Here is a 27229-nt window from a genome sequence, read left to right as displayed (position 1 = left end):
GAAGGTTAAATAAATCAAGATCAAATTAAATTTGAGAACAGATGGAGATGATTTAAGGGCTTTATTTGATAAAACTTAAGAATGATTTAGATACAAAATCTTAAGAAAATAAGTGAAAGCCTTTCTTTTGTCTTTGAAGATTCCTGATTAAGATGCCCTAAGGTACTGAGCTGTTTGCATTTGTATTGTTTAAAAAACAGTTAACATTTTTGTTAAACAAAAATCTAAAATTCCTTAAAGGGTAACTCATTTTTCTGAAAACTTCCGACATGTCATAGCGACATGTCAGAAGTTTTGATCAGTGGGGGTCTGGGAACTGAGACCCCCACCGATCGCTAGAATGAAGCTGCAGAAGAGCTCGGGTGAGCACTGAGCCTTTTGGTTTTGATCGGCTTTTCTCAGAAAGCCAAGGTAATGGTGTACGGACTCAATAGAAAGTTTATGAGCCCGTGCACAGTTACATCGGCTTTCCGAGAAAAGTCGATCATAAACCAATTGGCTCATCGCTCACCAGAGTGCTTCTGACGCTTTGTTCTAGCGATTGGTGGGGTTCTCAGTTCTCAGACCCCCACCCATCAAAACTTCTGACATGTTTAGTAACCCTTTAAGGAATTTTTGATTATTCTTTTTTACAAAAATTGTAACTGTTTTTTAAACAATCCCAATGCAAAAGTTTAGTTACCCTTTGACTTCTTAATCTAATATTACCTGACTTTCCTTCAGAATAAACAGTTTTTTCCTATGACAAATATTTGTGGTATATTAAATAAATATGCCATAATTGTTTGATCAGTGGAGGGTTTGACTTTTTGGGATCTACACTAATCTTGTGCGGGCATTGCCTTGTCTTCTATTCTCGACTCTCAGGGTATATACACACAATGCAGTTTTTTGAAGAAACAACCAGGAGTGAATTCTAAAAAGAGAAGTAGAATTTTTCCTATAAACTTACCATCACTTTATGATCCACTCCTGGTTGTGGCTTCAAAAACTGCACTAAAAAACTGCACTGTGTGAATATACCCTTAGGGTAAGTGTCCACACACATGATACTAGTTGGGGTGGCGGAGTATTTAAACTAGGGCTTAGGAGGGAGGTCAATGTAGAAAATAAAAGGATAGTTATGTTAGAGAGGGGTCAGACTATATTGGTGGTGGGAGAAATAGACTGTAGGTAGAGGACTAGGCAACAGGATAAGGAGATCCTTTTGTTACAAAACAACAATGAAAATAAAAATGCCCAAATGTCAAATCACATTTCTGAGACCAAACGTGGCAATTTGAAATGCAAGTTAAAGTGTATGTTCACAAATGCCAGAAGTCTAGCAAGCAAAAGCTGGAGGAATATATTGATATAGTTGGTGTTGCTGAAACATGGCTAGACTCTTCTCATGACTGGGCTGTAAATCTATAGGGTTTTACACTGTTTCGGAAGGACAGGACAAATAGGAAAGGTGGTGGTGTATGTCTGTATGTGAGAAGTGATATGAAGGTGAGTGTGAAAGAGACATTAGAGGGTGAAGATTGTGAGGAGGTTGAGGAGGTTGAAACCTCGTGGGTGGAATTACAAAGGGAGGTAAACACGGAAAAAATTACTTTTGGTGTAATCTATAGACCCCCCCCCCAATATAACTGAGGAGATGGAAGGTCAGCTATATAAACAGATGGAGCGGGCTGCACAGGCTGGTACTGTAGTGATAATGGGAGATTTTAATTACGGAGATATTAATTGGTGTCATGATTCGGCTTCAAGTGCAAAGGGGAGACATTTCCTCAACCTGTTTGTAATGGCAGGAAGGAGGTGAAGGGAAAGTGAGCCCTAATCTACCCACCGCCCTGTCCCTGCCTACTTGCAACGACCCGCCCTAGGCGACGGGGTACAACTGGGCGGCGGTCCCTACGCTGTCTAAGTGCACGGGAGAACAAACAGGGAACACGCAAGGGAAGGGGCAGTAGCCACGGAACGCTGTGAGGAAACGGAGCGGTGAATGAGTAGTCAGGACCAGGATGAAGTGGGGTATACCAAAGTGAGCACGGAGAAGGAAGCAAGCCAGGGGCAAAGCAAAGCAGGTTAAGCGGAACTGCAGCAAGGCAGAAGCACGGCAGAAGCAGGCTGGAGCAAGCAGCAGTGAGGCCAGGAATCCAGAAGAATTACAAGCACTGAGGAAGAGAACACGGCAGGTAATAAAGGACAGGGGGCGGAGCTAACTCCGACTGACCAGGCCGCGATAGGCTCTCCCACTCCTGAGCCTGCCACCCTGGTTGGTGGGAGATGGTGTCAGTCGAACAGGTCTGGCCTCAGGTGTGGATTGATTAATCCCAGGAGTATACCTAGACGTAGTACCTGGCAGATCCCTAACAGTACTCCCCCTTTTATGAGGGGCCACCGGACCCTTACTAAGAGGACCCGGTTTAGTAGGGAAGAGAAGGTGGACCCTCCTGATCAATACCCCAGCGTGAACATCACGGGCAGGTACCCAAGTCCTCTCCTCCGGCCCGTATCCTCTCCAATGGACCAGGTACTGGAGGGAGCCCTGGACCATCCTACTGTCCATAATCTTGGCCACCTCGAATTCCACCCCCTCAGGGGTGAGAACGGGAACAGGAGGTTTCCTCGAGGGGGACAAGGACGGGGAGCAGCGTTTAAGGAGGGAGGCATGGAAGACGTCATGTATGCGAAAGGATGGGGGCAGCTCCAGACGGAAGGATACAGGGTTGAGGACTTCAATGATCTTATAAGGTCCAATAAAACGGGGAGCAAACTTCCTGGACGGGACCTTAAGGCGCAAGTTCCTGGACGACAACCAGACCAAATCCCCGACGACAAACCGGGGGTTAGCAGAACGTCTACTAGCCGCCTGAATCTTTTGTGCGCTCTGGGATGCCTCTAGGTTCTTCTGAACCTGGGCCCAGACAGTGCACAGTTCCCGATGAACATCCTCTACCTCAGGATTATTGGAACAACCAGGGGAAACGGAGGAGAACCTTGGGTTAAACCCGAAATTACAGAAAAACGGGGAGACCCTTGACGAGTTACTGACCCGGTTATTCAGGGAAAATTCAGCAAGGGGAAGGAATGAGACCCAATCGAATTGACAGTCAGAGATGAAACACCTTAAATATTGTTCCAGGGATTGGTTAGTCCTTTCCGTTTGGCCATTAGTTTCGGGATGGAAGGCGGAGGAGAAGGACAGATCAATCTCCAACTTTTTACAAAAAGCTCTCCAAAATAAGGAAACAAATTGTACCCCTCTGTCAGAAACGATATTGACTGGGGCCCCATGGAGACGCAGGATGTGTTTCACAAACAAAGAAGCTAACGTCTTGGCGTTAGGTAGCTTCTTAAGGGGCACAAAGTGGCACATCTTGCTGAAGCGGTCTACTACCACCCACACCACCGACTTGCCCTGAGAGGGAGGCAAATCGGTGATAAAATCCATGGAGATATGGGTCCAAGGTCTCTGGGGAAAGGGCAAGGAAGGTAGTAGGCCCGCAGGTCGGGACCTAGGGGTTTAGGACCTAGCGCAAACCTCACAAGCGGCGACGTAAGCCCTAACGTCTTTAGGCAACCCAGGCCACCAATAGTTTCTGGTAATGAGGTGTTTGGTGCCCAAGATGCCAGGATGACCAGATAGAGCGGAGTCATGGTTTTCCCTGAGTACCCTTAGCCGGTATTGCAGGGGAACAAACAGTTTGTCCCCAGGGACGTTCCCTGGAGCTGCACCCTGATCAGCCGCGATATCAGAAGCTAAATCAGAATCCGTGGCAGAAACGATTATACCAGGGTGTAAAATACAAGCAGGATCCTTCTCGGAAGGAGGATTGGCCATGAAACTACGTGACAGAGCATCAGCCTTAATATTCTTGGACCCAGCCCTATAGGTAACCAAGAAATTAAATCTGGTAAAGAATAGTGCCCACCGAGCTTGTCTAGGATTAAGCCCCCGGGCCGATTCTAGGAAAACCAGATTCTTGTGATCCGTAAGGACCGTTACCTGGTGTCTGGCCCCCTCCAGGAAGTGCCGCCACTCTTCAAAAGCCCATTTAATGGCTAGAAGTTCGCGGTTGCCAATATCATAGTTACTCTCCGTGGGCGAAAACTTCCTAGAGAAGTAAGCACAGGGGCGGAGATGGGTGAGGGAGCTGGTACCCTGGGACAAGACGGCCCCCACTCCCACCTCGGATGCGTCAACCTCCACAATAAATGGCTCTTCTTGGTTGGGCTGAATCAGCACGGGGGCCGAGATAAAGCACTTCTTGAGGGTCTCAAAGGCCTGGACGGCCTCAGGGGGCCAATGGAGGACATCAGCACCCTTGCGAGTAAGGTCCGTAAGAGGCTTAGCGACGACCGAGAAGTTGGCAATAAATCTCCTGTAATAGTTGGCGAACCCTAAAAAACACTGTAACGCCTTAAGGGAGGCAGGTTGGACCCATTCCGCCACAGCCTGAACCTTGGCAGGGTCCATGCGGAATTCATGAGGAGTGAGGATTTGCCCTAAAAATGGTATCTCCTGTACCCCAAAGACACATTTTTCAGTCTTAGCAAACAGATTATTCTCCCGAAGGACCTGGAGCACCTTCCTGACATGTTCCACGTGGGAGGACCAGTCCTTGGAAAACACCAGTATGTCATCAAGGTACACAACAAGAAAATTACCCAGGTAATCTCTCAGGATTTCATTAATAAAATTCTGGAAGACAGCAGGGGCATTACACAACCCAAAGGGCATGACCAGGTATTCGAAATGACCCTCGGGTGTGTTGAACGCAGTTTTCCACTCATCCCCCTCTTTGATGCGGATAAGGTTATATGCCCCCCGTAGATCGAACTTAGAAAACCATTGGGCTCCCTGAACCTGATTAAAAAGATCCGGAATCAAAGGAAGTGGGTACTGGTTCCTTACGGTGACCTTATTCAGGTTACGATAATCAATGCACGGCCTAAGACCACCATCCTTCTTCCCCACGAAGAAGAAGCCAGCACCTACAGGAGAAGTCGAGGGGCGAATGAAACCCTTGGCCAGGCATTCTTGGATATACCCCCTCATAGCTTCACGTTCAGGACATGAAAGATTAAATATCCTACCCTTAGGAAGCTTGGCACCAGGCACCAAATCGATGACGCAATCGTAATCTCTATGGGGGGGCAACACCTCGGAGGCCTCCTTAGAAAACACATTGGCGAAGTCCTGAACAAACTCAGGAAGCGTGTTTACCTCCTCCCGGGGAGAAATAGAGTTAACAGAAAGACATGACATAAGACATTCATTACCCCATTTGGTAAGCTCCCCAGTATTCCAATCAAACGTGGGATTATGCAACTGCAACCAGGGAAGACCTAATACCAGATCAGACGATAATCCCTGCATCACCAGTACAGAGCACTGCTCCAAATGCATGGAGCCAACCAGGGGTTCAAAAACAGGAGTATGCTGAGTAAAATAACCATTAGCAAGGGGAGTTGAGTCGATACCTACTACAGGGATAGGATAAGGTAAATCAATAAAAGGCATCTTTAGAGACATAGCAAATTCCACAGACATGATATTAGCAGATGAGCCCGAATCCACGAAGGCACTGCCAGTGGCAGACCGGCCAGCAAACGAGACCTGAAAGGGAAGCAAAATTTTATTGCGTTTCACATTAACGGGAAATACCTGTGCGCCCAAGTGACCTCCCCGATGATCACTTAGGCGCGGAAGTTTTCCGGCTTTTTATTCTTGCGCCTGGGACAGGTGTTCAGAAGATGCTTGTCGTCCCCACAGTAGAAGCAGAGACCATTCATTCTGCGAAACTCCCTACGTTGTCGAGGGGACATGGAGGCCCCGAGTTGCATAGGTACCTCCGAGTCCTCCGTGGAGGGGCGAGGAGACGGGACCTCGGGGGGGATCGCAGAAAAGTCAGAGGGGAGCACATTGAAGCGTTCAAGCTGACGTTCCCTGAGACGTCGGTCAAGTCGTACTGCTAGGGCCATAACCTGGTCAAGGGAGTCAGAAGAGGGGTAGCTAACCAGCAGATCCTTCAGGGCGTCAGATAATCCTAACCTAAACTGGCACCTTAGGGCCGGATCGTTCCACCGAGAAGCTACGCACCACTTTATAAAATCAGAACAGTATTCCTCAACCGGTCTCCTACCCTGACGTAAGGTCACCAGCTGACTCTCGGCTAAAGCAGTCCTGTCAGTCTCGTCGTAAATGAGTCCGAGGGCAGAGAAAAAACGATCAACAGAGGAAAGTTCAGGGGCGTCAGGAGCCAAGGAGAAGGCCCACTCTTGGGGCCCTTCCTGGAGTCGGGATATGATGATACCCACCCGCTGGTTCTCGGAACCTGAGGAGTGGGGTTTTAGGCGGAAATACAGTCTGCAACTCTCCCGGAAGGAGAGAAACGTCTTACGGTCCCCTGAGAACCGGTCAGGTAACTTGAGGTCGGGTTCTAGAGGTGAGGTGAGGGGTACTACTAAGGCAGCGTCACCCTGGTTGACCCTCTGGGCCAGGGCCTGGACCTGTAGGGAGAGGCCCTGCATCTGCTGGGTCAGGGTCTCAAGGGGGTCCATGATAGCGTCAGCGTAGGAGAAATGGTAGACTAGGTATGGGCTTGTAATTATGTAATGGCAGGAAGGAGGTGAAGGGAAAGTGAGCCCTAATCTACCCACCGCCCTGTCCCTGCCTACTTGCAACGACCCGCCCTAGGCGACGGGGTACAACTGGGCGGCGGTCCCTACGCTGTCTAAGTGCATGGGAGAACAAACAGGGAACACGCAAGGGAAGGGGCAGTAGCCACGGAACGCCGCGAGGAAACAGAGCGGTGAATGAGTAGTCAGGACCAGGATGAAGTGGAGTATACCAAAGTGAGCACGGAGAAGGAAGCAAGCCAGGGGCAAAGCAAAGCAGGTTAAGCGGAACTGCAGAAAGGCAGAAGCACGGCAGAAGCAGGCTGGAGCAAGCAGCAGTGAGGCCAGGAATCCAGAAGAATTACAAGCACTGAGGAAGAGAACACGGCAGGTAATAAAGGTCAGGGGGCGGAGCTAACTCCGACTGACCAGGCCGCGATAGGCTCTCCCACTCCTGAGCCTGCCACCCTGGTTGGTGGGAGATGGTGTCAGTCGAACAGGTCTGGCCTCAGGTGTGGATTGATTAATCCCAGGAGTATACCTAGACGTAGTACCTGGCAGATCCCTAACACTGTTGCAGGAAAATTTTATGGGCCAGTTTGTGGAAGACCCGACTAAAGGTGGCGCTCTCTTGGATCTGGTAATTTCTAATAATGCAGAGCTTGTTGGGAAATGTCAAAACCTTGGTAACAGTGATCACAATATAGTTACATTTTACCTATACTGTAAAAAATAAACACAGGCTGGGAGGGCAAAAACACTTGTACATGGACTGGGAAGAACTAATGCCAAATAACAGTACAAATGATAAATCGGAGATCTTAAAATCCACTTTGTATAATGATACTGTAACATTTATTCCTATAGGTAACAAGTATAAACGACTAAAATTAAATCCCACATGGCTTACACCTTCTGTAAAAAAAGACAATAAATGACAAGAAAAGGGCATTTAAAAAATACAAATCTAAGGGTACAGCTATAGCCTTTGTAAATTATAAAGAGCTTAATAAAATCTGTAAAAACGTAATAAAATCAGCAAAAATACAAAATGAAGGGCAGGTGGCCCAGGATAATAAAACATATTCCAAAAATTTCTTCAAATATATAAATTAAAAAACAAAAAGGTCTGAACATGTAGGATGCTTAAATAGTGGTAATGGGGAGTTGGTCACAAGGGATCAGGAGAAGGCAGAGTTACTAAATGGGTTCTTCAGCTCTGTACATACAACAGAAGAAAGAGCAGCTGACATAGCTTGTGCCAGTGCTTTAATACATCAACTAATATACTGAACTGGCTGAATGTAAATATGGTCCAAGCTAAATAAAATAAATGTGCAAGGCACCGGGACCAAATGGGTTACACCCTAGAGTTCTTAAAGAACTTAGTTCAGTTATTTCTGTCCCCGTCATAATATTTAGAGATTCTCTAGTGACTGGTATAGTGCCAAGGGACAAGCGCAGGGCAAATGTGGTGCCTATTTTTAAAAAAGGCTCTAGTTCTTCCCCGGGAAAGTATAGACCAGTTAGCTTAACATTAATCGTGAGAAAAATGTTTGAGGGGCTATTGAGGGACTATATACAGGATTATGTGACAAAAAATTGCATTATAAGTGACAGCCAGCATGGTTTTACTAAGGACAGAAATTGTCAAACTAACCTGATCTGTTTTTATGAAGAGGTGAGCAGAAGCCTAGACAGAGGGGCCGCTGTGGATATAGTGTTTTTGGACCTTGCAAAAACATTTGACACTTTCCCTCATAGACGTCAAATGGGTAAATTAAGGACTATAGGTTTAGAAAGTATACAGTGAAGGAAATAAGTATTTGATCCCTTGCTGATTTTGTACGTTTGCCCACTGTCAAAGACATGAACAGTCCAGAATTTTTAGGGTAGGTTCATTTTACCAGTGAGAGATAGATTATATTTAAAAAAAAATAGAAAATCACATTGTCAAAATGATATATATTTATTTGCATTGTGCACAGAGAAATAAGTATTTGATCCCTTTGGCAAACAAGACTTAATACTTGGTGGCAAAACCCTTGTTGGCAAGTACAGCAGTCAGACGTTTTTTGTAGTTGATGATGAGGTTTGCACACATGTTAGATGGAATTTTGGCCCACTCCTCTTTGCAGATCATCTGTAAATCATTAAGATTTCGAGGCTGTCACTTGGCAACTCGGATCTTCAGCTCCCTCCATAAGTTTTCGATGGGATTAAGGTCTGGGGACTGGCTAGGCCACTCCATGACCTTAATGTGCTTCTTTTTGAGTCACTCCTTTGTTGCCTTGGCTGTATGTTTTGGGTCATTGTCGTGCTGGAAGACCCAGTCACGAGCCATTTTTAATGTCCTGGTGGAGGGAAGGAGGTTGTCACTCAGGATTTGACGGTACATGGCTCCATCCATTCTCCCATTGATGCGGTGAAGTAGTCCTGTGCCCTTAGCAGAGAAACACCCCAAAACATAATGTTTCCACCTCCATGCTTGACAGTGGGGACGGTGTTCTTTGGGTCATAGGCAGAATTTCTCTTCCTCCAAAAACGGCGAGTTGAGTTAATGCCAAAGAGCTCAATTTTAGTCTCATCTGACCACAGCACCTTCTCCCAATCACTCTCAGAATCATCCAGATGTTCATTGGCAAACTTCAGACGGGCCTGTACATGTGCCTTCTTGAGCAGGGGGACCTTGCGGGCACTGCAGGATTTTAATCCATTACGGCGTAATGTGTTACCAATGGTTTTCTTGGTGACTGTGGTCCCAGCTGTCTTGAGATCATTAACTAGTTCCCCCCATGTAGTTTTCGGCTGAGCTCTCACCTTCCTCAGGATCAAGGATACCCCACGAGGTGAGATTTTGCATGGAGCCCCAGATCGATGTCGATTGACAGTCATTTTGTATGTCTTCCATTTTCTTACTATTGCACCAACAGTTGTCTCCTTCTCACCCAGCGTCTTACTTATGGCTTTGTAGCCCATTCCAGCCTTGTGCAGGTCTATGATCTTGTCCCTGACATCCTTAGAAAGCTCTTTGGTCTTGCCCATGTTGTAGAGGTTAGAGTCAGACTGATTAATTGAGTCTGTGGACAGGAGTCTTTTATACTGGTGACCATTTAAGACAGCTGTCTTTAATGCAGGCACCAAGTTGATTTGGACCGTGTAACTGGTCTGGAGGAGCCTGAACTCTTAATGGTTGGTAGGGGATCAAATACTTATTTCTCTGTGCACAATGCAAATAAATATATATAATTTTGACTATGTGGTTTTCTTTTTTTTTTTTTATATAATCTATCTCTCACTGGTAAAATTAACCTAGCCTAAAAATTCTAGACTGTTCGACAGTGGGCAAACTTACAAAATCAGCAAGGGATCAAATACTTATTTCCTCCACTGTAGTTTGTCATTGGATTGAGAATTGGCTCAAGGACCGTATCCAGAGAGTTGCGGTCAATGATTCCTACTCTGAATGGTCCTCGGTTATAAGTGGTGGGACCACTATTATTTAACTCATTTATTAATGATATGGAGGATGGGATTAATAGCACTATTTCTATTTTTGCAGATGACACCAAGCTATGTAGTATAGTTCAGTCTATGGAAGATGTTCATAAATTACAAGCCGATTTGGGCACACTAAGGGTATGTTCACACGGCAATGCCAATTACGTCTGAAATTACGGAGCTGTTTTCAGGCGAAAACAGCTCCTGAATTTCAGACCTTTTGACAAGTGAATGCGTTTTTAGCGGTGTCTTTTACGGACGTAATTGGAGCTGGTTTTCATTGGAGTCAATGAATAACAGCTCCAATTACGTCCCAAGAAGTGACATGCATTTCTTTGAGGCGGCCGTCTTTTTACACGCCGTCTTTTGACAGCGGCGCGTGAAAAAAAAAGCCCGTCTGCACAGAACACCGTAAGACCCATTGAATTCAATAGGCAGATGTTTGCAGACGGATTGGAGCTGTTTTTTCGGCCGTAATTCGAGGCGTAAAACGCCTGAATTACGTCCGTAAATAGGGAGTGTGAACATACCCTTAGTGTTTGGGCATCCACTTGGCAAATTAAGTTTAATGTAGATCAATGTAAAGTTATGCATCTGGGTACCAACAATCTGCATGCATCATATGTCCTAGGGGGAGCTACACTGGGGCAGTCACTTGTTGAGAAGGATCTGGGTGTATTTGTAGATCATAAACTAAATAACAGCATGCAATGTCAATCAGCTGCTTCAAAGGCCAGCAAGATATTGTCGTGTATTAAAAGTGGCATGGACTCGCACCACTTTATAAGGCATTAGTGCGGCCTCATCTAGAATATGCAGTTCAGGTCTGGGCTCCAGTTCATAGAAAGGATGCCCTGGAGTTGGAAAAAATACAAAGAAGAGCAACGTAGCTAATAAGGGGCATGGAGAATCTAAGTTATGAGGAAAGATTAAAAGAATGAAACCTATTTAGCTTTGAAAAAAGACGACAAAAGGGGACATGATTAACTTATATAAATATATGAATGGCACATACAAAAAATAAGGTGAAATCCTGTTCCAGAGTCGACAAGCCTTCTTTACTGTGAGAACTGTGAGTCTATGGAAAAGTCTACCGCAGGAGCTGGTCACAGCAGGGACAGTAGATGGCTTTAAAAAAGGCTTAGATCATTTCCTAGAACGAAAAATGATCAGCTCTTATGTAAATGTATAGAATATTTGTTTCATCTCTTTTCCCATCCCTTGGTTGAACTTGATGGACATGTGTCTTTTTTTCAAACGTACTAACTATGTAACTATGATTTTCCGCAACAGAGAATCTTATGTGGAATCTTTAAAAAAAAGTGCTAGTAAATCTATGACAAAAATCTGCACCAAATAGTGAGTTTTTATTGAGCATATTGCTGCGGAAACACTGCGGTGTCTTATCAGAGGTTTTACCTGCAGATTTACTGTTAGGTCACGTTCAGACGTGGCAGAATTTTTCCGCTGCAAATGTTGGTGCAGATTTGGGGCAATTACGCAACGAATCTGCACCAACATTTGCATATTTGACAAGTAATTCAGACATTGCAGAAAACACAGCGGACTTGCCACATATTTCAGGTTTTGCATTGCAAAGGCTGAAATCCGCAGTGAAATTCCGCTTCTCCTCCGCAACAGACAGTGCATGCTGCGGAGGGAAAATTCCGCACCACAGCCTATGGTCCGCAGCGGAGTTTTCCGCAACGTCTTAACTACCTTTCCTAAAAATGTATTGAAACAAATGTCAAAAATGGCCGATGGAGAACTCCACTGCGGAAAGTCCGCAGCGGAATTCCACAGCAATTCCGCCACGTGTGAATGTGCCCTTAGGCCTCATGCACACGTTATGTAATTTGGTGCCGAAAATCCACATCAAAACTGCCAATAAATGCAGTTAATTCCGCTGGTAAAATCCTCCCTTAACAGTGTGTTTTTTTTTCTTAGGCTGGGTTCACACGACCTATTTTCAGGCGTAAACGAGGCGTATTATGCCTCGTTTTACGCCTGAAAATAAGGCTACAATACGTCGGCAAACATCTGCCCATTCATTTGAATGGGTTTGCCGACGTATTGTGCAGACGACCTGTAATTTACGCGTCGTCGTTTGACAGCTGTCAAACGACGACGCGTAAATGGACTGCCTCGGCAAAGAAGTGCAGGGCACTTCTTTGCCACGTAATTTGAGCTGTTCTTCATTGAACTCAATGAAGCACAGCTCAAGATTTACGAGCGTCTCAGAGCGTCTCAGACGCCTCGTAAATTACGAGGAGGAGCATTTACGTGTGAAACGAGGCAGCTCTTAACAGTCTGTCTTTTCACACGTAAATGCCTCTCATCGTGTGAACATACCCTTAGGCTGGGTTCACACGACCTATTTTCAGACGTTAACGAGGCGTATTATGCCTCGTTTTACGTCTGAAAATAGGGCTACAATACGTCGGCAAACATCTGCCCATTCATTTGAATGGGTTTGCCGACGTACTGTGCAGACGACCTGTAATTTACACGTCGTCGTTTGACAGCTGTCAAACGACGACGCGTAAATTGACTGCCTCGGCAAAGAAGTGCAGGGCACTTCTTTGCAATGTAATTTGAGCCGTTCTTCATTGAACTCAATGAAGAGCAGCTCAAGATATACGAGCGTCACAGACGCCTCGTATATTACGAGGAGGAGCATTTACGGCTGAAACGACGCAGCTGTTTTCTTCTGAAAACAGGCTGTCATTTCAGCCGTAAAAGCCAGCTAGCGTGTGAACATACCCTTAGGCTGGGTTCACACTACCTATTTTCAGACGTAAACGAGGCGTATTATGCCTCGTTTTACATCTGAAAATAGGGCTACAATACGTCGGCAAACATCTGCCCATTCATCTGAATGGGTTTGCCGACGTACTGTGCAGACAACCTGTCATTTACGCGTCGTCGTTTGACAGCTGTCAAACGACGACGCGTAAAAATACAGCCTCGTCAAAAGAAGTGCAGGACACTTCTTTCAGACGTAATTTGAGCCGTTCTTCATTGAACTCAATGAAGCACAGCTCAAAATTTACGACTATCAGAGAAGCCTCGCAAAATGCGAGGAGGAATTACGGCTGAAACGAGGCAGCTGTTTTCTCCTGAAAACAGTCTGTCTTTTCAGACGTAAAAGCCTCTCATCGTGTGCACATACCCTAATGCGTTTTAGGTATGTTTTTTTACATTTTGATACGGAAATAGGTGCGCTTTTGTGCTGCGGATTTTAGTGGGTTTTTTAAAATAAACTTGTCAGATAGAATTCTGAGGCAGAAACGCAAGATAAATTGACGTTCTGCAGATTTTAAAATACGCACCGCAGGTAAATTTACGTGCGGAAAAATTCTGCATTGTGTAGATGAGATTAGTTGCAATCTCATTTAGTTTGCTGGTACTGTTTTACGCTGTGGATTTGCTGCAGGAGAATATGTGTGGCAAATCTGCACGTAATACGCATCGTGTGCATTTGGCCTAAACACTTTATTATAGCAAAGTATTTGTTTACCTGTGGATTTCCAGCGGTTTTTACTGCGTTTCCGCTGTACAAACCACAACAACACAAATCTCTTGCGGAATTTATTCTTCCCATTACAAGTCTACGGGCCAAATACACAGCATCCCCACACCAAACCCACAGCATAAATTTACATACTCCGACTTTTCTGCGTTTTGTTTTCCCACAGTGTGGGCATGAGATTTTCTAAATCTTATTCACTTTGCTGCTAATGTAAATGCTGCGAAATTTCAACACAGAATTCCATTGTAGAAATTCTGTAGCTTTTACGCTATGTGGAAACCCAGCCTAAAACTTCTCCAAAAGAAGCTCTAACAGCGATACTTGTGGTCGGGCAAAGAGGCATGCCACTTGTTGTTTTTTATCGATATGCCAGTATCTACTTTTTTCTTGTAAGTACATTAAAAGCAGTTTTGTTTTTAGTACGTGTATGGCAGTGTTGCACTATTCTATCTATCCATTTGAGTCACAGGTACTCTGAGGCGGTTTACCTACTGAGATAGAATTAAAAGCCTTAGGGGAACTACGGGTTGCAGCATGAAGCAATAACCATATTGGATTGGTGACTATACCAAACTATCATAGCTAGTTGGGCTCTCTATTGAGGATTGACTTCTCTATTTCTGATAATATTTATATTAAAGCAAAAAAACATCAGAGATTGGGCCAGTTCACACAGAGGTTTTTTTTACAAGTTTTTTGACGCGGAAACCGCATCGGAAAACAAGCCAAAAAGCGGCCGAAAATGCCTCCCATTGATTTCAATGGGAGGCGGAGGAGTTTTTCCCGCGAGCCAGTTTTTCCGCTCGCGGGAAAAAGAAGGGTTGTGCCCTATCTTCAGGGTGTTTACACCTCTGACCTCCCATTGACATCAATGGGAGGCATAGAAAGCGTATTTCGCGGCGTTTTTTGCCCACGGCGCTCAATGGCCATGGGCGAGAAATGCCGCTAAAATCGGCGTGCAGGCAGAGCAAAATCTGCCTCAAAATTCCAAACTGAATTTTGAGGCAGATTTTCTGCCTGCAAAAAACTCTGTGTGAATCTAGCCTAAGGCTTTGTTCACATCTGCGTCAGGGCTCCGTTCCGACGTTCCGTCTGAGCTTTCCGTTGGAACGAAGCCCAGACTGACACAAAAGGAAACCATAGGTTTCCACACCATTGACACTTTGTGTCAGTCAGGGCTCCGTTCCGACGGAAAGCTCAGATGTAACGTCGGAACGGAGCCCTGACGCAGATGTGAACGAAGCGTCATTGATTTCGTATTTTTTTATATTTGGAACTTGGACTACGTTCCTGTGAATTGCCAACTCAGCTATAAGGAAAATCATGGTAAAAATTCATGTTTCTTTATTCCATGTTTCAGTATAAGGGCTTATTCAGACAAACAGTAAATATCTTCTGTGTGATGGCCGTTGTTTTAACGGTTGTCACATGACTGCATGTATTTCCATGGGGCTGTAACACACGGCCATTGTTTTAACGGACCATGTGAAGGGCCCATAAAAAATAGGACATGTTCTATTTTTGTTAGTTTTCACGGATCCCTCATTAGACTCAAGTCTATGAAGAATCCGTGAAAACGGGTCCCACATGGGTGCAACTCGAAGGAAAAACGGAAGTGAAATAATATCCGAGTTTACTCCCGTTCGTCTGAATAAGCCCTAAGAAGATGAATATGACACCATATTGACAATGATTGTCCATTATATTTCAGTTCCCATCTGACATTAATAAAATATAATCTGGCAGTCAATTACAATGAGAAAACTTTATGTAACTGCAGGATTTATAAAATAAGAGGTTTAATGACATTTAAAAGGAACCTCTGGTTATAGCAGCCTTCTGATGTGTCAGAACATAGTATTGCTAGAACAATGTGGCTTTTGAGCACTATGTCCCTTTGCCTTTATCTTGGGGATCTGTCATTTGAATCATGGTCAGGCACTGGTATAGACAAGAGCATGAATTTATATAGACTAAGAAAAAAAGGAACGGGATCTAGACACAGAATGATATATCAACCGACTTTACTTGTCTTACATGGTAAATGCAGAGGTAATTAGCGTTCACACTTATATATACCTATTTTTATACCAGATTGCGTTATCTTTACGGTAAGCTTTCAAAATACAGTAACACATGGATTTTTTCAATATCCTGTTACTTTTTATTAAATTATGTCTTTGTCTTGTTCAGAGTGGTTTCTTTACAGAGGGTCATTTATTCGAGTTTCCATCTGTGGTTAAGGCAAATCATTTTCTTCTACCGTATAATCATCCTGAATACTGTCTGTGTATGAATGTAGGACTCCCTAACATTACTGCTCCCTAACATTACTGCTTCTACCTGTCATTATCCAATACTATACCATTCATTTGTACTGAACCTTTCATTAATAATGTCAATATAAATGTAAATGCTGATAGTTTACAAATCTGCAACTGCTATTGGTTTTCCCAAGAACATTCTTTTTTTTTATTTCAGAAATACTTTTAGGCCCCATGCTCACGACCGTAATTTTGATCCACAATTACGGATCCGTAATTGTGGATCAAAGTACTGATCCATTCATTTCTATGGTTCACAGACACTTTCCCGTATATTTACAGGAGGGTGTCCGAGACGTATAAATGATCTGCAAAAAATAGGACATTTCCTATGTTTTCATTTATGGCCCGTGCTCCTATACTTTATAATGGGAGCACGGCCCGCAAATGAGGATGACAGTCCATGGCCGTCCGTGCTCGTAATCACAGGACCGTAAACACAGCTACTGCCATGTGCAGGGGACATTAGGCTTGTAGTCTAGTACGAATTATTACATCATGCCTTTCTGGGTTTTTTGTCTTCTTCAAGGTCAGTAGAAGGAAACTAAGTTTTAAATTGTTCCCCTTCCCTTTCGTCCATGTCCTCTCTCCTCCCCTGGCTATAGTTGATGGATATATGTTTTTTTAATGTAACTTTTTTGTGAAAGAATCATTTTGGATGGAAACCAAATTATTTACAGGCAACACATAATATATGGAAAAAAAATCAAGGGGCAGTATGCAGATGTTGCCACTTTCAACTTTGAACCTAAAATTGTAACTTTGAAACCATCTTTACTGGATCGAAATTTAGCCATACTTCCTTTACTTATTTCCAAAGAGGGGTATAGTCCCCATATAGATTTACTTAAGAAAAATACAGGTAGAGGTACAGCTATAATATAGTAATAAAGTAAAAAACTATAAGATAAACACTGTAGCGTCAATGGCCGCGGGCCGTCTGGTTTACTCACCTCCCGACACCCGCAGCCATGGATCCGTGAGCGCTGGTCCCCATCTCCTTCCTAGGAGACGCCAGCGCTCACTTCCGCTCCGTTCTGCTGTGTCCCGTAGGGTGCGCGCGCACGCTCGTGCCCGGCCTTAAAGGGCCAGCGCGCGCACAAAGGAAATCGTCATCATCATCAACTGCCATGATTTCCTGGTCTATAAGAAGGCCCCAGGCCTTCTGATCCTTGCCTGAGCGTTGTTAGTCTGTCTCGCAAATGGTCCCTTAGTGTTTACCCGTTCCAGTTGTTACCCGTGCCCTGTTATCCGTTCCTGTATACCGTATTGTTCTTGTTCCTGCGCCTACCAGTGTCGGAGTCGTGTCTACTGCACCAGTGTCGTTTGCCACGTCCAGTGTCTTCTGCCACGTCCAGTGTCTTCTGCCATGTCCAGTGTCTTCTGCTACATTGGATACTGCCCGCCTTGTCTGGCGCTACCTGCCGAACCGGTCTCCATCTGTCCTGAAGCCACAGCCACCGTCTGGACTAGTTCAGGTACCCAAGCATTGCTATCTGCTATTGATTTTCGTATAGACTGTGACCTGGTCAGCTGCCTCCCCGCTACGGCGGAGCGGCCTAGTGGGTCCACATACCCTGTGACCGTGACAAACACAATATTGGTCTAATGGTCATTTAAAAACGGCCATAAAATCCACAGTGCTATACAGTTCCAAATAGCAGTGCAATATAGTGCATAAATAATGCAATTATAAAGTACCAAAATAAGGGTGGCACAAATATCCCTAATTTAAATGATCCTGACAGGATTGCAGAAGGTGGAGGTGGAGGCTGCAGAGGATTTGCTGCTTTTGTAAATTATAATGATTCATTATGACAACCCATTTAAAGCATGGAGCCACTGTAAGGGTATGTTCACACGGCGGGGGTCCGTAACGGCTGAAATTACGGGGATGTTTCAGCCTGAAAACATCCCCGTAATTTCAGCCGTACCGGCATGTGCAGGCGCTTGAACGCCGCGTCAATTACGGCCGTAATTAGCGCTGCTATTCATTGGAGTCAATGAATAGCGGCTCCAATTACGGCCAAAGAAGTGACAGGTCACTTCTTCTACGCGGGCGTCTATTTACGCGCCGTCATTTGACAGCGGCGCGTAAATATACGCCTCGTGTGAACAGACAAACGTCTGCCCATTGCTTTCAATGGGCAGATGTTTGTCAGCGCTATTGAGGCGCTATTTTCGGGCGTAATTCGGGGCAAAAACGCCCGATTTATGTCCGTAAATAGGCCGTGTGAACATACCCTAATCGTGGACTTGTATGGCTTTTGTGTACAGGTAAACCATATAGCAAATAGAAGAAAGGGACATTGCAAAATATATACACACTATATGGATAAAAGTATTGTGATACCTACACATTACACTTACAGGAGGTTTTATGACATCCCATTCTAAATCTATAGGCATTAATATGAAGTTGCTCCCTTCCACTCTTCTGGGAAGGCTTTCTACAAAATTTTGGAGTGTCTGCAGGAATTTTTGTCAATTCATCCAACAGAGCATTTGTGAGGTCAGACACTGATGTTGGATGACAAGGCCTAACTCACAATCTCTGTTCTAGTTCATCCCAAAGATGTTCGATGGGGTTGAGGTCAGGGATCTTTGCAGGCCAGTCAAATTCTTCCACACCAAACTCTCCCAAACATGTCTTTATGGATCCTGCTTTGTGCACTGGGGCATAGTCATGCTGGAACAGAAGAAGGCCAGAATTGTCCAAAACATCTTGGTATGTTGATGCTGATTAAGAGGTATGTCTAGGGATGGGCAATTAATCGAAGAAAATGAAAACCGAAATTCAGTTCAATTAACCGTCGTAATCTTTTGCATTTCGGTTTCTTTGATTCCCCCATCCCTATATTTATGTCCTTAGGACACAGATACAGTTGAACCAATGGTAGAGCAGGGAGCCGTAAGGTCCCTCTTCTACCATTCACGATATATAGCCAGACGCTCACGGCTCTGAGCAGGCAGGCATGAGGCAGTGATGTCATCGTGCCTGTCTGTGCCGAGCCACACAGACCGGAGGAGCAGAGGGATCTCCTCCACTCATCGTTGGAATGGGGTTAGTTGAGTATGTATTTTATTAGGCACTATTGGGGCTGTGTGGGGGCAGCTACGGGGGCATTATACTGTGTGGGGGCAGCTATGGGGGCATTATACTGTGTGGAGGGCAGTTATGTGGGCATTATACTGTGTGGATGGCAGTTATAAGATCATTATACTGTGTAGAGGCAGGTATGGGGCTATTGTACTGTGTGGGGGCATCTATGGGGGCATTATACTGTGTGGAGGGCTGTTATGGGGGCATTATGCAGTGTGAAGACAGCTATAGGGGCATTATACTGTGTGGGGGCAGCTATAGGAGCACTATACTCTGGGGGCAGCTATTGGGGCATTATAATGTGTGGGGGCAGCTATGGGGCATTATACTGCATGGGGAGCACTATAGGGGCCATATACTGTGTGGGTATATTATTTACAGTAGTATATAGCAGGCTCAGGGGATAAATATTAATTCAAGGGCGTAGCATGCAAATGTGGGACGTGGTATGCAAAAGGGGTGTGGCCTAAATAATCGTTCACTAATCGTAATCGAGATTACACGCTTAATTAAGCATGATTTTGATTTAGGTCATAATCGCCCAGCCCTATGTGTGTCCCAATGCTTTTGTCCATAAAGTGTGCATGTGTGTGTGTGTGTGTGTGTATATGTGTGCATATATATATATATATATATATATATATATATATATATATATATATATATATTACTAAGTAGTTTGCATTTTCTCAAATCTATTGTGCTGTTGTTTAACTCTGTTGTTTACATGTCATGCATTCTAAACCTTATTCCTAGTATTTATGCATCTTGGCTGAAGCTGTCAATTTCTAGTAATGCTTGAGAATTCCTGCCCCTAAAATATTCCAATATAGTCCTGTCCATAAAAGGTAAAATGCATGTTTTGTGCATATATGTAGCACTATTTTGAAGGCAGCTAAGACACTCCATTAAAATAGTCCATTTCAGCTGTATCAAGAGGCTTTTAGAACAGACTGAAGATAGTTTTATGAATATGCTGAATAAGATCAAAGCAGGCTGACCTCACAGACTACTGATAATCTAAATATTTCACAAACTACACAAACATGTGAGCCAGATTATAAACATATTTTAATACCAGAAGTAGAGTCTCAAATAAATTGCTTGTAATTTGAACTTTATGAACTGCCTATAATTTGGGCACAAAGTTACATCATTTAAGTTTATATTTTAAAAACTTTTAAATAAATGTAAAAGGCAAGAAAATGTTGTGAACATCTTTTTTTACATCATAGTTTGCCAATTTCAGCAAAATATTTAGCAGCGTATTAACCGATTTGTAGAAAATATGATATTTATGGATATTAAGTGAATGTCAACTTCTTTACACCATGTTTTAGATCCAAATTCTGTGCTGATTGATTCATTAATATATCTTCATAGACAGATTAAAAAATAAATTGCTGCTTGCATTCAGTCGCCACCAGGGAGAACTTACTGCATACTGTTTTATTATTCCATTTAATGTATAAACAGTATGTAGTAAGCTCTTAAGCTCCCTCTTGTGGCAGCAGCGCTCAGCCAATATGTTATCTTTAATATATGTCTAGGCAAGGATTTGGAGCTCTGTATCAGACAATTAGACCTCCAACCACTATAAAGATATAATAAGAAATTGATAAGCACAGAAATTTGAATTTATTTACATAACAAAAAATGGTATTTAGGAGTGGACATTAACTTTAAGGTATCTTGCGGTCATCCCAAAGTCAAGGGGAAGTCACGATCCTGCTGCTACTTCTTTAATAACTGCAATGTTGATTGCAGAGGAATACGGAAGAGCAGAATGGACACCTTATTACAGATCTGTAAAACAAGGAGCCATAATATGGGCATGTGCATGAGGCCTAAGTGAAGGCCTTAATTCAGGTACACAAGATGGACAAACAATGAGCCACAATGGAAACAAGTGGTTAGCAAGGCTGAGGTCTCATCCAAGGTATTTACACCATGTTAATTAATAAGGAATGAAACATGACAAATAAGGGCATGACCACACATGGCGGAATTCCTCCGCAACTGTCCGCATCAATGCCGCACAGAATCTGCGTTGCAGATTCTGCAGCGGATCTGCACAAAATGTGCAGAAAATTGATGCGGACTGGCCGCTGCGGACTGCAGGAAAAGTGCTTCTCTTCTCCCTATTCAGTGCAGGATAGAGAGAAGGGACAGCACTTTCCCTAGTGAAAGTCAAAGAAATTCATACTTACCGCCCGTTGTCTTGGTGACGCGTCCCTCTTTCGGCATCCGGCCCGACCTCCCTGGATGACGCTCCAGTCCATGTGACCGCTGCAGCCTGTGCTTGGCCTGTGATTGGCTGCAGCCGTCACTTACACTGAAACGTCATCCTGGGAGGCCGGACTGGAGACAGACGCAGGGAGTTCTCGGTAAGTATGAACTTATATTTTTTTTTACAGATACATGTATATTGAGATCGGTAGTCACTGTCCCGGGTGCAGAAACAGTTACTGCCGATCGCGTAACTCTTTCAGCACCCTGGACAGTGACTATTTACAGACGTCTCCTAGCAACGCTCCCGTCATTACGGGAGCCCCATTGACTTCCTCAGTCTGGCTGTAGACCTAGAAATACATAGGTCCAGCCAGAATGAAGAAATGTCATGGTAGTAAAAACAATACGCTCCGCAGCACACATAAGATCTGCGGACTTCATTGCGGAATTTTGACTCTCCATTGAAGTCAATGGAGAAATTCCGCCATGAGTCCGCAACCAGTCCGCCACTGCTCCGCAACAGACAGAGCATGCTGCGGACACCAAATTCCGCTCCGCAGCCTATGCTCCGCAGCGGAATTGTACGCATCGTGTAAACGAACACTGCTAAATTAAAGTGAAAGTCAATGGAGAAACGGCTCCGCTGCGGATTAACGCTGCGGAGTGTCCGCAGCGGAATTTAAGTGAAATTCCGCTATGTGTGAACCCGCCCTTACAACGAAAACATGACACACATCGCATTGTTCTTTCATCGGAATTCAGTACAGGGAGGGGTGCACACATAGTTATGTTATGGGGGGAATGTGTTCATGTTATGGACGGGCAATGAATGCGAATTGTTGCAATTTGTGTAAAAAATGTATGATTGACATGAAACTATTACGTTTTTGTTAGAGTAAGACAAAGATGCTATGCATTTTTCTTGATATCTTTCCTATTACATTATGCCCCTCATGTGTTTATAAAGAATTCCTTAAAGAGGCTCTGTCACCAGATTTTGCAACCCCTATCTGCTATTGCAGCAGATAGGCGCTGCAATGTAGATTACAGTAACGTTTTTATTTTTAAAAAACGAGCATTTTTGGCCAAGTTATGACCATTTTTGTAGTTATGCAAATGAGGCTTGCAAAAGTCCAAGTGGGTGTGTTTAAAAGTAAAAGTCCAAGTGGGCGTGTATTATGTGCGTACATCGGGGCGTTTTTAATACTTTTACTAGCTGGGCGCTCTGAAGAGAAGTAACATCCTCTTCTCTTCAGAACGCCCAGCTTCTGACAGTGCAGATCTGTGACGTCACTCACAGGTCCTGCATCGTGACGGCCACATCGGCACCAGAGGCTACCGTTGATTCTGCAGCAGCATCAGCGTTTGCAGGTAAGATCGACTTACCTGCAAACGCTGATGCTGCTGCAGAATCAACTGTAGCCTCTGGTGCCGATGTGGCCGTCACGATGCAGGACCTGTGAGTGACGTCACAGATCTGCACTGTCAGAAGCTGGGCGTTCTGAAGAGAAGAGGATGTTACTTCTCTTCAGAGCGCCCAGCTAGTAAAAGTATTAAAAACGCCCCGATGTACGCACATAATACACGCCCACTTGGACTTTTACTTTTAAACACACCCACTTGGACTTTTGCAAGCCTCATTTGCATAACTACAAAAATGGTCATAACTTGGCCAAAAATGCTCGTTTTTTAAAAATAAAAACGTTACTGTAATCTACATTGCAGCGCCTATCTGCTGCAATAGTAGATAGGGGTTGCAAAATCTGGTGACAGAGCCTCTTTAAGTCAATTTATGAGAAACAGAAGAATATCAATTACATCAGAAAATTTGGAAGTAAACATGCAAGGGATCACTGAGAAATTCATAAACCAATACACCCTAAGAAACAAGTGATGAGAGAAAGAGGTGATATTGCAAAGAGAGATTATACACATGAAAGTGGAATAAAGATGTGAAAGGATAGTTACCTCAACCTATAGCAAACTTGTTCCCTGATTAAGGCCCTGTTTATGCTGAGTTTTTTGCAGGCAGAAAAAATCTGTATAAAGAATTCCTTTAGGAATTTGGACCTGCCTGTTCTTTTTTTGCCACGGTTTTCGCAGCACTTTTTGCCTGCGGCTATTGAAGCTAATGCAAGGACCGTGGGCAAAAAAACGCAGTGAAAAAAGCTCAAAAATGAAAGAAAGGACATGCCGCTGCCTCCCATTGAAACCAATGGGGGGGGAGACTTCGGCCGGTTTTTGGCACTGATTCCGACACGTTTTCCGTGTAAAAAAAACTCAGAGTGAAAGGGGCCTAAGAGGGCAATTGCTGATTATTGTGATGTCCTGAGGTGGAGGGATCTCTGTTTAGGGACTTACCACTGTTTGCTTATCGCAATAAGAGAGGTATTCAATAATACCCTAATAAGAGGTAATGTTAAACCTAAAAAGATAAATAGAAATACTTTGCTGTCCCCTAGAAAGAATAGCACTTACTGATGCCAATATATACATATCATTCCACTAAAGGTTGGAAGATCTTGTTGCCTGGATACTTCACATGTAACAGTAAAAATGTCATCCATGTGGCAACGTCTACATTGGATAGCAACAAAAAACACCTAAATGCTTAATGAAAATTAAATCTTGATTTATGATCAGATATTGAGGGAGGAACTACAAGGTAAAGGAAATAAACGAGTAGGAAGTTAGACAAAACGGAGTTTGAACGTAAGCTTGGCGAAACAACTGTGGCTGGACATTTCTTTAAAATTAACCACCAGAGAAACTGAGATGGCAGGTGTAGGAAGAGGTACCTGTAATGGTCGATGAAGGAAAACATAGTAGACCTTTATTCCAAAATTCAGGATCACAAAATTGGATACATTGTATCCTTAAGGGGCTATAGACACCTTTTGAGGGCATTTCTTTTTTTAATAAATAGATTAGTTTAACGACTTGCAGGTATGTGGACCCACTGGGCCACTCTGCCGTAACAGAGCAGCTGCTGATCAACAGAGTCTGTGAGAGTTAGTAATGCAAAAGTAAACGGAAGGTCAGAAGTGGGTAAATGCCAGACAGACAGTGGGAAGCGGCCTGTTCAGGATGATGGCGTGAAGCTAGGGCTCCAGACTGGAGTAGTGCAGTTGTGTCGGACACTGGACTTGGCTAGCACACCGGACTATAGTAGTGCAGTAGTCTTGGACACTCGGTATGGCACGGGCACCGGACACAGATGTAAAAGTCGTCTCAGACACTCGGGATGGCACGGGCACCGGACACAGATGGTAAACTCGTCTTGGACACTCAACTTGGCACTGGAACTAAACAGAATTACTGGATAGGAGAAACTGGATACAGGATACAGCTAAGGAACCATTTGCAGGACAAATATGGGTAGACTAAACATTGCTCAGGCAAGGAATGAATGAACAAAGTTCCTTTTATAGTTCTTGGAATGCTGGGATAGTTTGGGGGTTATTTTCCCGGTGCGCACATCAGCATGAGAGGAAAGCAGTGGTGGCCAGAGTCTCAAAAGGAGGTGATGCCAGCTGGAGCTCAATGGTCTGCGGCCACTGGGGAGTATAGGATGCCGGCGGTCTGCGACCGCGGCAATTACAGTACTTCCCCCCTTCCACTCCCTCCTTCCTGATGAGAGCTGGGGCATTCACATTTTCTTCAAGCTCCCAAGACCTCTCCTCAGGACCAAGCCCTCTCCAGTCCACCAAGTAGCAGGTCTTCCCTCCTGCCTTCTTGTAGTCCAGGATCTCTTTTACTTCAAAGACGTCGGAAGAACCGCAGGGAGAATCTTCAGATCCAGGGGATTTGCTTTATTGGTTCAGGGCCACAGGCTTTAGGAGGAACACATGGAACGTGTGGGGAAATTTAAGGGTAGGAGGTAGCCGAAGCTTATAAGACATAGGGTTAATCTGTTGCAATACTTCGAAGGGACCAAAGAATCTGGGAGCGAATTTGTGGGAAGGGATCTTCAGACGAATATTTTTAGAGGACAGCCAGACCTTGACTCTGGGAGGGAACTGAGGGGGAACTTTTCTTTTCCTATCGGCATATCTCTTCATGCGATCAACTGCTTGACGGATCACAGACTTAGTTTGCTACCAGATGTGAAGGAAACTTCGGAAAGAAGAATTGGCTGCAGGCACTTGAGGCATAGCTGGCACAGGAAGAGGAACATGTGGATGTTGACTGTACACAATGATGAACGGAGAAGAAGCAGTAGATTTGTACGATTATTGTATGATAATTCTGCCCATGGCGGAAGCTGTACCCAATTGTCGTGTTGAACTGAAACAAAATGAAGTACTTGGTTGATCTTTCAGCTTGGCCATTGGACTGATAATGCTAAGCAGAAGGAAAGTCCAATTTCACACCTAAAATTTTACATAGGGCTCTCCAGAATTTAGATGTGCATTGTACACCCCGGTCAGACACAATATGGAGGGGTAGTCTGTGCAGACGAAAGATGTGCTGAATAAATAAACTTACTAGACTGGGAGTTGAGGGAAGGCCAGTTAAAGGGACGAAATGTGCCATCTTGGAGAAGCGGTCCACCACAACCCAGACAGTGGTACATCCAGCAGAAGGCGGAAGGTCAGTAATAAAATCCATGGCGATGTGTTGCCAGGGAGCATCAGGAACTGGCAGAGGTTGGAGCAGACCAGCAGGTTTGGAATGGGAAGACTTGTTTAGGGCACAGTTATTACAGGAAGAAACAAAGTCCAAGATATCTTTGGGTAGCGTGAGCCACCGGTATTGACGAGCAATAAAGTCCCGAGTCTTACGGACACATGAGTGCCCAGTCAGCTTGGAATTATGTCCCCAGAAGAGAATTATTTTCCTGTTAGCAGGACGGACAACATTTTTTCCAGGAGAAATGTTTATGATTTGCATGGGATTAACAGCAATAATCCTAGAAGGATCAATAATGTGTTGAGAACTTTCTTCAGAGTCGTCAGTCTCACACGACGGGACAGAGCATCGGCCTTAACATTTTTGTCTGCAGGGCGGAAATGAAGCAGGAATCCAAGTCTGGTGAAGAATAGTGACCATCTGACTTGATGAGGATTCAGTAGTTGTGCAGATTGTAAATATGTGAGATTTTTGTGATCCGTGAAGATGATGATGGGATTAGCAGACCCCTCCAGCAGGTGTCTCCACACTTCTAAGGCTAACTTGACAACGAGTAATTCTCGGTCCCCAATGGAACCGTTGCGCTCTGCAGGAGAGAAGAGGTTGGAGAAAAATCCATAGGATACTGCCTAACCCTTGGAATTCTTTTGAAAAAGGAGTGCTCCAGCACCAATGGAAGAAGCATCAACCTCCAATGAAAACGAAGCAGAAGTAAAGGCGCTCTTGAGGTTGGAGAATGCCGACTCTGCATCAGGGGTCCAGTCCTTCGCTTTCACTCCCTTCTGGATAAGAGCTGAGTTATGGAACAGTAAGAGACAAGGAATTTGGGATGAACTGACGATAGACAGAATCCTAGAAATATCTGTATGGCTCAGAGACCTTGATGACGTGGCCACTCCAGACGGACTTCACTTTCTCCGGAACCATCTAAATTCCACGATCAGAGATAATATAGCCCAGAAAAGGCAAGGATTTTTTATTCATATATGCACTTCTCAAGTTTAGCATATAAGTTGTTCCCCCTTAACCGCGACAGGACATACTTCCGATGCGTCATCAGATCAGGTGAGTATATCAAGATGTTGTCCAGATAAACCACCACACAGACATGCAGAGGATCACGGAAGATGTCGTTCACAAATTCCTGAAACACCGTAGGAGCTTTATGCAGTCCAAAGGGCATTGCGAGATACTCGTAGTGACCGTCTCGGATGTTGAATGCGGTTTTTCATTTGTCACCCTTGCGGATATGGATCAAATTATAAGCCCCACATAGATCCAGCTTAGTGAAAATTT

Source organism: Rhinoderma darwinii, chromosome 2, assembly GCF_050947455.1.
Source record: "Rhinoderma darwinii isolate aRhiDar2 chromosome 2, aRhiDar2.hap1, whole genome shotgun sequence".
In the NCBI taxonomy this organism is placed as follows: domain Eukaryota; kingdom Metazoa; phylum Chordata; class Amphibia; order Anura; family Rhinodermatidae; genus Rhinoderma; species Rhinoderma darwinii.
Note: the sequence above shows the minus strand (reverse complement) of the source record.